Below are 13,624 nucleotides of genomic sequence, written 5' to 3'. Positions count from 1 at the left end.
GTTTAGTACATTTCCATTACATCAGTTACAATAAAAAAACACTTTTCACTATGCAGCTTGGTTTTTCCTGTAGTTGACATTTTCAAGACACTGAATATCCTGATGGCATCCATTCTTGGAAAAAGTCCTAATATTCTTCTGCTGCCAAATATGGAAAGCTGAATTCTCCATTTTCTCAATTTCCCCATACATCATCCACCTACTTTATAAGTAAGAGATGCATTTATCTTAAAGGTTAAAAAGCAGGGTATTTATTGTGCCCTTGGTTATATTTGTAATTTGTTTTGTGATCAGTTTTATTAGCATTGTAATATCAAATACATAAATTGACCAAACAGCATATTTTTTGATACAAAATGAAAACAAACAAAATTGCAAACACTTCCCAGTCGGCATTCACCCAAATCAGTCCAGTCCTGTAAAAAAACAAATCATGTAGATTGAGATTGCCTGAGCAACCCAAAGAGAGGGACACCATCAGCGAACAGTCGCTATAAGAAAGAAAAAGAAAGGATAGATTGAAATGGACAAATTAGATTTTAAGAGTAAGGTCAGTACAACTGAGTACTCTTCATCTGATCTTGAATGAGCTTCACTGCTGACTCCCACCTTTCATTAGTGGGGACAGATGACCCATTGATCCGTGCTTTGGAGAGTTCAAGTAAGAGTAAGAGTAAATTATAAAAAGAAGATTTCAGAACGGTAAAGCACAGAGAGTCAGGGTATTTCTAGTGAGATGCTAACACTGTTTTTGCTGTAATCACTCCTAAAGAGAATAACTTCTGCTGGATAACAGTGATAGGAAGAGAAGAAAGGTTTAACAAATGGAATATTAGAGGTACTAGAGGAATATTAGGAAAATGAACGGAGGGCAGAAGGTTGGGAATAGCAGACCAGAAAGCAATCTCAGAATCTGGATAAACTGTACCAAGAACTTTCATTGTACAAATATCAATGTTTTAGGATCACCAGACAGACCCAGGGCATAGCACTTACATGGGGATTAAAATATAAACGATGGATATATTTAAACTGAGTATGCTGAATAAATATTTAAAAAAAAATGATTTGAATCAGATAGAGGGGACCCAGAAAAGGTCACACTGCCAGTTTGAAATTATAGGTAAGGACCTGTAGGATGCCCCGACAAAGAATTACATAGAGGACAGCCAACAGCTGCATTGTGGGGGAAAGAGAAAAAAAAGAAGTTATGGTCAGAAGAGAATGGGAAGGGAGTGGAGAGAATAGTGGTACACAAGAGCAGATCGGAGTTGTAAACAGAACAAAAAACAGGAAGAAGGAATATTATAAATGGTCCTTGGTGACTGGATGGTTAGTAGCCATAAGAGTCAGAATACCCTGAGGCATGGCAGAAAGGAGATAGGGTTGCCAGCAATGCACAGAGCTCAGTTGTGGCAAATAAGGGTATGTGAGTGCCATTTTTAATATAGCATTCTCAAACTTACTTAATCTAATTTAAGGTCATAGGAGGGACCAGAGCCTACCATAGCAGCACTGGGTATAAGACAGCGAACAACCCTGGACAAAACACCAGTTCCATTGTACACACTCATAGGAGCAAATTTAGAGTCGCCAATTTACCAAACATGCATGTCTATGCCAAGTGAGAAAAAACTGGAGTAGCTGAAGAAAATATTGTTCAAACACAGAGAGAACATGCAAATTACACTCATACAGGGGATCGAAATTCTGAACACTGGATACATGAAGCAGCAGCCCCTTTACCCATTGCACTACCATGTCACCACATTTGTATGTTTATAGTTTTTAATCATTTTGAATTACATGTGTCCTTTAAACTACATTTAAAACTGTCCTATCATGCTTTTCCAATGACAGAAATCCTTTTGAGGCTTCAGTGACTCATTCACACACACACACACACATAATATTTGAGATATTTACCCAACTTTACATGTTTTATGGTACAGTCACAGCAAGTTATCATGCTTCACTTCTTTCTGGTCAGGGTTTGTACTTCCATCAGCATTTTAGCAAAGACAATAAAAAATGTCTGTGTCACACAGCAAAACAGGAAAGAATCGCTTCCCTTGTGTGCACCCTGCACCTTTCAGAGGTCTCTGTTAACCCAACGTGGGGTGCCAGTCCCCTGCAAGACATGCTCTACTCACACCTATGCTCAGTTATATCTACATCATCAGCTTTTTCAGATACATATTACTTTAAGGAGCGTGAGGAAGAACAAAGTACCGCGAGAAAAACAATTAACAACAGTATCCAGAAACATCTGTTACTGTTGGTCATAGAACATCAGAACATAAGAAATTTGACAAATGAATGGCAACAATTCAGTCCATCAAGCCTGTTTTTTAACTACTAGCTAAACTGTCCCAGTATCTCATCATCTTAAAGGTCCTCAGGGTTTCTACTTCAGCTTCATGTCTCTGTAGTTTGTTCCTGGTTCCCACAACTTATTGCGTAAAGAAATGCTTCCTGGCTTCAGTCCTAAATGCACTTCCCTTTAATTTCCACTGGCATCCTCAAGTACGTGATTCAACTTTTAATCCAAAGGATTTGTGTGGGTGTCCTTTATCAAATCCCTTGAGAATTGTGAAGACCAGGATTAGGTCCCCATGCAGTCTCTTCTGCTTGAGACTAAACAGGTTCAATTCTCTGAGTCTTTAGAAGTAAGACATGTCCTTAAGTCTTCATTGTTGTCATAAATTCAGAAAGTAGTATAAGTGAATTACAAGCTCGATCTTTTAATATAATACACTAGCTGTGCAAGCCCGTGCTGTTTGAAATCATCCGAAAAAAAGTTGAAATTCAGAGTCGGTGGTTTCGTTTTGCAGAAGTGCTCGGTCCCCCTTGTCTATCTGTGGCTAAGCGAATTTCTGTCTCGTTTGTCTTTCCTCTGTGGTTTCACTTTGGTGACAGAGTCGCTTTCTTTCAGCTTCATGCTGTAGTCTTGTTCTTCTTTCTTCTTCCGGACTCATTAACTTGGGGCCACCTTGCCGGATCTTTGAATTTCATGCTGTAGCGTCGCACTTCCAGGCCGGACAGACACACACACACACATATTTCCACGCGTAGATGTTTATATATAAGATACACAATTGTTTAGGGAGAGGATGGTGTAGAGAAAGCTGATAAATGCAATGATACTTCATCTTTTAAAAACAGTTTAATTTCCATCTTCTGTCCATAATTTCACTGTACTCTGTACACATAACAATATAACTTCTACTATCACTAGTAATAAAAGAGAGCTAGCATGTATGGAATTGTTATGTCTCTTAATACATTCCTGTCATTCATGGTACCGGAGAGAGGTGACATTTTACATGTTCGTCAGACCTTGCTGTACTTTATACATGGGACAGTCCTACTACTGCAGTGTCTGTGAAAATGTTCACCCTCGTGAAAGTTTTCATATATTATTGCTGTGCAACTTTGAATCTCATGGATTTTAACTTTTCTTTTTTGACATTGATCAACTGAAATTGTCTCTTTAATGTCAAAGAGACAGCAGATCCCAGCAAAGTGGTGTAAATTGATAATTAATATAAAGCACAAAATAGTTTATCACCCACTTTTGGCCAACTTAAATTATCCTGGCTAAAAGCCAGGCCAAATCCACACTAATTCAATGTTTTACAGCAATAAATTGTGAAAACATACCAGGGGGTGAATGACTTTCATAGGCACTGGACTACTGCTACTGCTATTGCTATAAGAAATTTAGCACTTCCAGGTCTGAGGTGTGGAATATCAATCTATATTTTTAACTCTTTCATTGCAACTTAAATGCTGGAGCCTATTCTAGCAGCATCAAGCACAAGGCAAGATTACCAGTGGATATCACTCACAGAAAAAAACACAGACCCAATTTAGAGTCACCTAACCAAATGCCCTTGGTTTGTTGGAGAAAACCACTATGAAAACTAGCATAGCCACAAAGGTAGCATGCAGCCTCTATAAAGACCGTCCAGGTCTGGTTCCAAACTTAATACCCCTAAGATGTAAGGCAGCAGCACTCATTGAAAAACTCCTTCCCCTGCTCCCAGAATGGAAGATTAAATTTGATATGTTCGGTATGCACCTAGTGTTTGGAGGGGGTCCTCACTGCTGGATGCAGGATGGGTCGGGGTCAGATGTAGGCAGGGTTGGATTCGGACATTCAGACATTCAACACTGCCTACATCTGACCCCATTCCATGCCATGACCTGCATCGAGGGGCATTTAAGTCTTTGAGCCATCATCAAAATGACATGGCTGCCCCTCCAGGACAAATTGGGCACAGCTGTCACATTGTGCTTTCCAATAGAAGGTTTAGCACATGACTATTTTTTACAGTCATAAGATGCTGTACAGGGTCAGTATCACAAAGTAACAGTGGTGATGCTCATCAGAGCTTGTTTTCATATCAAAAACCCAAGTTTCATTCTGCCACGTACACATTAACCATGAAGCTGAATTGTCTGAAGGCAATGGGTACTTGGCATACAAGCAGGAGTGCACTTCTTCCTGTTGATTCTCTAGAAAAGAAGTTCAAAACTCCCACTCAAAGAGTCGGCTGCTCCCATAAGAGTCAACATCCTGAGCATGGGGTATTATGAAGCAGTCAGCCCTAACTTGTACAAGCCTTCAACAGCATATGTCACAATCGGGAGTTCTGCTTCAGTGAGCTTCAGAATTACCCAACTTATTATTAGAATTAACGGACACTGTGACAACATGGCGCAAAGTTATAAAGGCCAGATGAGAAACCGACTACGATACCAATATTATTTGTTTTGTCTGTAGCAAATGATTTTACCCTGTACAGAGTTATCAACAAAGGTATATGGGTAAACAAAAATTACCAGTGACGGGGGAAATGAACTCTTTTGTTCATAATAGTTCAAACTTGAGTTATCTGATCCTTTATCTTTGTTACCTTAACATTTCCTGATTATTTTCAACCTTACTAGAAATTATTTTTGCACATACATTGAAGAGCGATAAAACTGTAATTAACTTAAGCCAGTGGGTGTGGTATCAGTGGCTCAGTGGTTAGAATAAAGTACCACGGAGAGGAAGGATGTGGGTTCCATCTCAGCTCAGCTGCTATTACACTAAAAGAAAAAAAAATAACAATTGCAAAGGAAAAGCTCTGGGGAAGTCCAAAGGACAATTAGGGGCTCATGCCTGGTCATATTACCTCCTGTATGCACATCTGTACTAGACTTTGCAAAATAGCCAGACACTGCTTTCAATTTTAACTTGCAACCTGTTTTCCGTTATCCAAAAACATAATGTAGTTTATTATGGTGCAGACCATAGAAAAGAGTAGCATGGCTAAAGAGTGTTAAAATCCATAGACCTGGGCACAAGCGATAGGCTTATGGAGTTAGGGAAATGGAGCACAGATGGTGTTACCTCTGGCCTTCATTGAGTAGCCTGAGACATTACAGGTGATGCAAATGTGCAGGCAGACAATAAGATGATATTGCGTTGAGCTGCATGGAAGGAACTATGGAAATTCCGAGCTGAACTGGAGGGCGGCCGAGGAATCAGAGAATGGTTTTTACTGTGGAATGTCCCTTATGGAACATTACTCCATACGTTCCACCCCAGAAAGATGAAAAAAAAATACAAAATTTCTTTATAGTGTGTTTTGCCATTGCTAAATCACATGCAAAACAAAGCTGTATGCAAAATGAAACTCTGTTTTGTTCATCACGAGCTGGTGACGCATTGACTACTCTGTAGACCAGCATCAAGGATTTGAACTTAAATCATGTTGCTACAGGGAGCCAGTGGAGTGACCTGAAAAGGAGAGCGACATACTCAGCTAGCTGAACACAAGATTTATCACTTCTTTTTGAATCATCTACAGTGGCGTGGTAGCACATGCTGGTTCTCCCACCACTAAAGAGTTGTAAGACCAAAGCCTGGACCAGGGGAAGTGCTGCACACTGAGCCAAAATGAAACTGCAGGAATAAGAGACATTTGTAGTGTGTCAAGTGAAGGATAGCTCAAAATCGTATTAGTAGAAAATGCAGATTCATAAAAAGGATGGTCTTTTTAAGACAAACACCTTCTGAATTGGTTTTACAAATGCATGAATAGCATTCTCAAATTTGATGAACCTACTTTATTGTAAAATGAAAGAGACCTATCCTGGAGGCAGTGGGGGCAAAGAACTGTGAGCAGTGTGTGTTCATCCATGTAAGAGTCCACCTACGCACGCACCCATAGCAAGGACAATTTGGAATTAGTCTAACCTTCACATCTTTTGGAATGTGGGAGGAAAATCCACAAATAAGGAAGTTGTGAAAAATCAACACACACAGCAACTAGGCATGAGATTTGTTTCCAGGATGCTGGGTTTTTGAGGCTAATCGTTATGTCATTATGACACCCTTTTACAAACTGTAACTTTTTAAAGTTGGCACAGAACATCTTCTGTGACTGACTCAATGGTGACAACTGTACCTCTAACACATCTAAATTCTGGATGTTCCTGTTTCCCCTCCCACATTCCAAAAAGCATTATTTTAGGTTAAATTGTCCTGTGTAAGTCTGATTTTTGAGTGTGTGAGAGTGGATCCTGTGTCATGGAAGAGATGTTTCCTTTGTTTCTCAAAATTCTGCCAAGATGGGCTTTGGCCCACCTTACATTGGATTGAACTTTCAGCATCATTTCCTAAAAAACCTTTCTTGCAGCTCATGTCAGTCACTGTAGAAGCCTGAAATATCTAAATTGGTCCTTAATATTCATGTCTCTGTAAATGAGCACCACAATGTTGTGTGTGAGGCAGAGTGTACCCTCACATATCCTGTCTGTGCTGATAGGATCTCAGCAGAATGTTTTTGTGAAGTCTGGTAAAGTGAGAGAAGGGGGAGAAGGGGTTGGCCCTTGGTACAGACCGTAGGACTGCATACTCAAAGCCGCCTGTCAGGGACCCGAGGTTTGACGTAGATGGCTTATCCTGTCAAGGCTGTGCTGTGGCTCCACTTTCGGGAAGGTCACTGAAAGGGGAGGTGTGAGCAGAGTTTTTAAATTGACAACATGATTCACAAGAAAACCTCGCCATTTGTTCTTTAACTTCCTTCCACCACAGCCTCATCTCCTATTGTATATCCACCACCCCGTTTTAGGTCGTTGTCACGCTGTTTTTCTAGCTTATCCTTGATGTGGTTTAAGTTCTGCTTGCATGTGAAAGCTACAGGGCACATGATAATTCAAATAACAATTTAATAATGCTGATTTCGGAAGATGACCTTAGAACTGATGTGTGCTGTGTTATTTTCATAATGACAGCTTCTGACACATTTTAGCAGGTGCTCTTCCTTCATATGGTGTTTCTGGAAAGTGAATGAAAGTTTAACTATTGTGTTTATAAACTATTATTTAATAATTTCTTATTAGGGTTAAATACTATTCTCTTAACTACAAAAAGATATGATAAGCTAATGGTGATTTTTAATTGGCTCTATTTGAGAGTGTGCAAGTGTGCATGTGTATATGTGTGCCTTGCAATGGACTCTGACCACATTCAAGCTTGGTTCCTGCCTTGCACCCTATATGGCTGGGATAGTATCCTACCTCTTGCAACCCTAAATTGCATTAAACATGCTTGAAAGTGATATGGCAATTTATTTTTAAAAGGTGCGTTTCAGTTCAGTTCATCTATCTTCTGTATACCTTGTCTGAATCGTCTTACACATGTGGCACATTGTAGGGCACACTCACGCACCCACTCACACTTACTCATATCTGAGTAATTTAGGGTCATCATGTCACTCAATATGCACAGCTTTGACATGTGGTGTATGTGACAAATAAGTCCATATAGAGATAGTGAGAATACGTTCTGTTATGGCTGCGCCAAATGAGATGACAGTATAATCCGTCCATAAGTAAAAAATATTACCTGCTTGTGTTCAGTAGCTCAAAAAACACAACAAAGATTCAGAAGATAAGCAGGAAGCAGCAAAATATATGGTATATGTTCAAAATAAATGAAAAAGAAAAATGGACAAAAGAGAAGAAACGATATACTTAGAAAGCAGCTGTGATCATCACGAAATAGAGCTATTAGCCAAGAATTAGAACATTTGAAAAAGTGTATTGAAGCAAATTAATTACACGTACAAAAGTTAATTACAAATAATTCATATAAGACAGAGTCTATATGATCTAGTAAAATTGACCATAATATTGAGCAGCTAATTATACAAGATAATTAAAACAAACTGTGAGATATTAACACAAAATAGCAGATATATAAACAACAAAATTGAATACACGTGGAATGAAAAGAAGAGATCCGGTAACTTATGTAAGGAACAAAATTTATGCAAGGAGAAGGATAGCAAAACATTGACAACAAAATAAACATACATGAAGACATATATACTGAAGGAAATGAAATAATGAAAAAAATATATAATTCTTTACCACTAGGACATCAAGAAGTCTTAAGAATGAAATATGGAAACAAATGAGAGCTTCAATAGGGTATAACTGGTGTTTGAAGTCTGGGATATGGCATTGTTCTTAATAAAATCTGTCAATATCCAATTGCCGAAACTTTTTGAGGAAGGATTCCACTTCTTTAGGGCATTACAAGTCTACAAAATAACAAAGAAATTCAAGGAAAAAAGGAAGTGAAATGTCCATTTAGTAAAATCTAGAAAGTTTAAAGATAAAAAAGAGATAATAAAGCATATATTATATATTGTGCTGTTTCCTGATTATCTTCAACCTCCTTGCTCAGCCAAACAAGACAAATGAAGGGACGTTTGAAATCAAGAAAATTAAAGCAGGTCAAAGATCAAAGCTAAAGTTGTTACTGGGAGGACAGAGAGATCAAAAATAACTAAATAAGAAAAATCGCTCAGCAAACTCGTAGTAGAAAAGGACATGAAGGAAAATTGAAACCAGATGATCAGAATTAAGTATCCTGACATGTTGCAAAGGTTTTTTGCTTTTTTTGTTTTTTTTAAATCCAAACATCTTGACAACTTTTCATAAAATAGTGGTGCACATTGAAAAACAAAAAAGTGGCACTATAAATAAGATACATAACAGAAAATAAAATACATCTTTTCTTAGAAATCTAGAGATGGTATATACTCCCAGAATATCAGTCCAAAGATACTTAATAGAAAAAGTACCAGTTCCACAACTAAAAAATGTAAATAAGAGAAGAGTAGTTCAGAATATAATTTTAATAGCGACATTCATAACACATACACTCTACCCAGATAGTGACTGAAACAGCAGTAGTGGCCTGCCCCAGGTTCGTTCAATTCATTCGTTTTTATATAGCACTCCTACTTATATCATCCCAATGTGCTGTAAATTACTACAAATATGGCAAAGTGAAAAAAGAAACGTACATGCAACACAAACACAAAAAGATCAATAAATGCAAAACATAAGACAGAAAGATGATAGATTTTATATTTGTATTATATATATATATATATATATATATATATATATATATATATATATATATATATATATATATATATATATATATATATATATAATTATACTGGTCATCACCCATTTCTACTCCGGCATGTCTCAGGAGTTATTACGGATGTATTTGAAATTGCTCAGAGCTGAACACTCAACAATGGGCATTAAATCATCCAAGTGCAACTATCGTCTTGACATCTCCATAAGTCAGTGTGTTCCACTGTTGTGTGATAAATCAGTGCCTGTACATCTCTGCCTCCCAGCCATCTTTTCTAACTACCAGGAAGCATGTTTTAGTTATGAGTCATCCAAAGATGAGAATTGCTGTAAATGATGCCCCAACCATTTCCAAAATGCAGACCAGCTTGGCATTGTAGCTAGTGTGTGGTGTCAAGAAACAGGCTGGCAGCATTTACTGTATATTCATCTCATGTTCCTTACTATGTCACTTTGCTAGCTGCTTCTTTGACATTTCAACTGCTTCCTGAAATGTTTGTATCTGAAACTAAAAGCCGGTATCACATACAGTAATGGAGTGGACAGCATTGGGCAATTTTGGTGATCACATCTGTGGGAATCCCAACTCTGTTATGAAGCATGTTTCAGGTGTAAGATGTTCGAAAGTGACATTTATGGCTGACAATTTTAAACAAACTGGCGTGGCGTGAAGTAGCCAAGTTAATGTGGGTGAGGCAGACAGCAGCCGAGCCAAGCAGAAGAAGGACTGCATGGAGCAAAGGGCACTTAGGTGGTCAAGAGGAGGCTGACTAGGATAGAGCTGGAAAAGGCAGGAAGTGCGTGGCTGAGGCGTAAGTGGTGCTGACTGAGGTGAGATGGACTGAGCAATGTACAGGAAATGTAATTGAGGCAGAGGGAAGCTGGGTGAGGCAAGTTGGGTTAAATGAGGTAAGGAAACCCGTGTAATTGGAGGAGGCCAAGGCGGGTGAGGCAAAAAGCAGCTAATGTGAAGTGGAAGAAAGCATGGGTGAGGCTGAGGGTCAAAGTTAAGGCTGAATGATACAAAGAACAGTTGGAGCTTGGGAGTGACATAGCAAACTTTATGTGACACATTATAGTTACATCAGAGTATTTCCTTTCTCAAATACTTCTGTGGTAAACAACTAAGAGTTATGTAAAACCATCCTCTGTTTACAATACGTGGAGTTTCATTACTTGTTAATTTATCTGTTTTTATTGGAAATGCCCCAGGATAGACTCTGTCCCATTGTGAACTAATAGCTGGATTAAGCAAGACTGGACAATGAATAAATGGATAGGTATCCAAAGTAAATTAAAAATAAAACACACGCTCTCTCTTCTGGGTTGATCTTGTAGGTTTGTCTTAGATGTGTAAGTCCCAAGAAATTTTTTTATAAAACACTACAGAGGCCAAGCTTCTTTGAAATGATTTCCTTCAATGAAGACAGCCTCACAGCAGCTGATATGACGACTGACCTGGAATGGCTTTTCCTCTGACTGAAGTATGTTGTCAGGCCAGCTGCGCAATGCTGGTTATTCAGGAAGCCTGTCTCTCTTCACAGTTTTTTCTGTCATCAATTGTTCACAACAGATTCAATTGCTTTTAATAACAATGTGTAATTTTCTGGCAGCAAATTACAGTTTAAGACTCTCTCTCTCTCTCTCTCTGTATATACAGTATATATATATATATATATATATATATATATATATATATATATATATATATATATATATATATATATATTAATCTTCACAGGACTGGATAATGTTTCCTCAGACAAGCATCTCCAATGGTACAGAAGTTGGAGGGGGGGGGGGGGGGGGGGTCAATCAAACCCCACAAGAGCTAGCAAGCATTCACTGTCTCATGAAACATTGAGGGCTCTTAAAATGTCTACTGAGCAAAAGCCAGAATCCTAGTGAAGCATAAAACTATAATAACACCAATAAGAATCTTAACAGTCAAAGTTCCCACCAGGAACAAGCTTTTGAAATTCCTCCATTTTACTGTATGATTAACTTGAGATGTAGACAGATAGATAGATAGATAGATAGATAGATAGATAGATAGATAGATAGATAGATAGATAGATAGATAGATAGATAGATAGATAGATAGATACTTTATTAATCCCAAGTGGAAATTCACATACTCTAGCATTAGCGTACTGATAAAGAATCAATATTAAATTAAAGAGTGATAAAAAATGCAGGTAAAACAAGGGCACTCGCCACAACCATCTGATTTTTTTTTTTTGATAGAACATATTTATGTACATTATGTAATTTGTAGAATTTATTATTTGTATTATAACTTGTTACAGAGCATTATACAAATAATAAATTGACTTGATTTGAACTGTATTGATCATTAAACACTGGACAGACTCACAAAGCTCGGCACAGCCATGAAATGCAACAGAGCCCACTAGAGCTGAACAACTTTACACAAGGTTCATTTGTTAGGTTAGTAACATTAAGCCTCCTAAAAGTTCATGTCATTCTGGCTGACTTATATACTTCATCAGAATTATTATGATAATCAAAACTGCGTGCCCAATTAAAGATCACAATCACAGAGGTCATCAGGAGTCTCAGATTTTCATATACATCTACTGATGCTATTGGACACACTATCAGTGATGTTCATGGAATCACATGGTGTTTTAAGTCTTTCAACATCATACACCCTCATTCAGGTGACCCAGCTGAAGCTGAGCAAACCCCAGGTTGTGTTTAGCTGGCATGTTAGATTCTTAGACTCAAATTCTCTCCTCTCTTGTGCTGTAGCCATCAAGAAGCTCTCTCCACTACTTTGGTGGTCTTGCAATTGGCTGTCCTCCTTCTGCCTCATACTATGCCCAGGAAACTGAGGGACTCAATTAGGGAGTGGGCAGTAAAGCCATCCTCCAGAGGAAGGCACCTGGCTCTACATCCCACTTGCTGACATTGTCTGACCAGTCCTGTGTATTTGGTGAACTCCTTCTCAGAGACCTCTTCCAGGTATTCTTCACACAGGACTGTCAGCTTCAACATCACCACTTGCTTGGTGGTTTCAGAGAATATGACAAAGTCTGGTTGCAAGGTAATGACAGCAGTGTGACTGGGGAACTTCAGCTGTTGTTTGAGGTCCAGTAGCAACTGCCTATCCTTTGCTGAGCCCAAGGTGCCTACAGATGTTTTCCCTATTTTGTTGGATGCCTATCTGCTCTGACAAAAGCAATAATCTGTTTAGAGGGACTGGAATACTTGACAGCAGTAATTCCTGCACTGACAGTTTAAGAGACAGCTCTCATGACTTGGTCATTCTGCCATCTTTAACTTTCCTCTTCAAGTGTTTTGGATCAACTGTTCAGGATGTGTTCCAAGGTGCCTCAATTAGAGCACAGTGGGCAGATTAGAGACTCTGCTTTACCCCATATGTGCAGATTTGATGGAGTGCAGTACATCATACACTGCCTTGATGAGAAACTTTATGTGGTGTGGCTCAGATTTCCATATTTCCACCCTGGTCAACTTTATTTGACCACATTCCCCCATTTAGTCCATGCTTCTTGTTGTCTCATTATGACTGACCACACAACAGTTCCAGGGCTCACCTTTAACTTTCAATGGGCACACCTGCCACACTTCTTTGACTGAAGTGAATTTCATTGCTCATCAAGCTAACCACGACCATAGCATCACAACCATCCATCCATCCATCCATTTTCCAACCCGCTGAATCCGAACACAGGGTCACGGGGGTCTGCTGGAGCCAATCCCAGCCAACACAGGGCACAAGGCAGGAACCAATCCTGGGCAGGGTGCCAACCCACCGCAGGCATCACAACCATAGCTCTTGAAATTTGCAAAATATGCAGCACTTCATTAAGGATTAGCTGTTAATACGTACTTGTTATAGCTATACGGTACAGTATTCCTATTCCTCCATTTTGCATGAAAAGTGAACATTGAACACAACAAAACAAATTCAACCAACTACGGTTGGGAGCATGCAATAATACAGCACGCTGCTGCACCCACCACATGATGAACCACCTCAAGACCCCAAATTAGGACCCAAGCACAGCTGTGCAATGGGTGACACCTCAGCACCATGCTAGTTTGAATGGAGTGGAACAGTGTGAGTTTTTTTTTTACAGAGGATGGAGTGACAATCCTGCCACCAGCCCTC

At 38.9% G+C, this 13,624-nt stretch overlaps 1 protein-coding gene across 1 annotated transcript in view; it reads left to right on the top strand.

Moving 5' to 3' along the window:
* bcl3 (BCL3 transcription coactivator) overlaps positions 1-13,624 on the top strand; it is a 101,273-nt gene that overhangs the window by 18,659 nt on the left and 68,990 nt on the right. The window lies entirely within an intron of this gene.

This window comes from Erpetoichthys calabaricus, chromosome 17, assembly GCF_900747795.2.
Source record: "Erpetoichthys calabaricus chromosome 17, fErpCal1.3, whole genome shotgun sequence".
NCBI classification, from domain to species: domain Eukaryota; kingdom Metazoa; phylum Chordata; class Cladistia; order Polypteriformes; family Polypteridae; genus Erpetoichthys; species Erpetoichthys calabaricus.
This window is presented reverse-complemented; position numbering and strand designations above follow the sequence as displayed.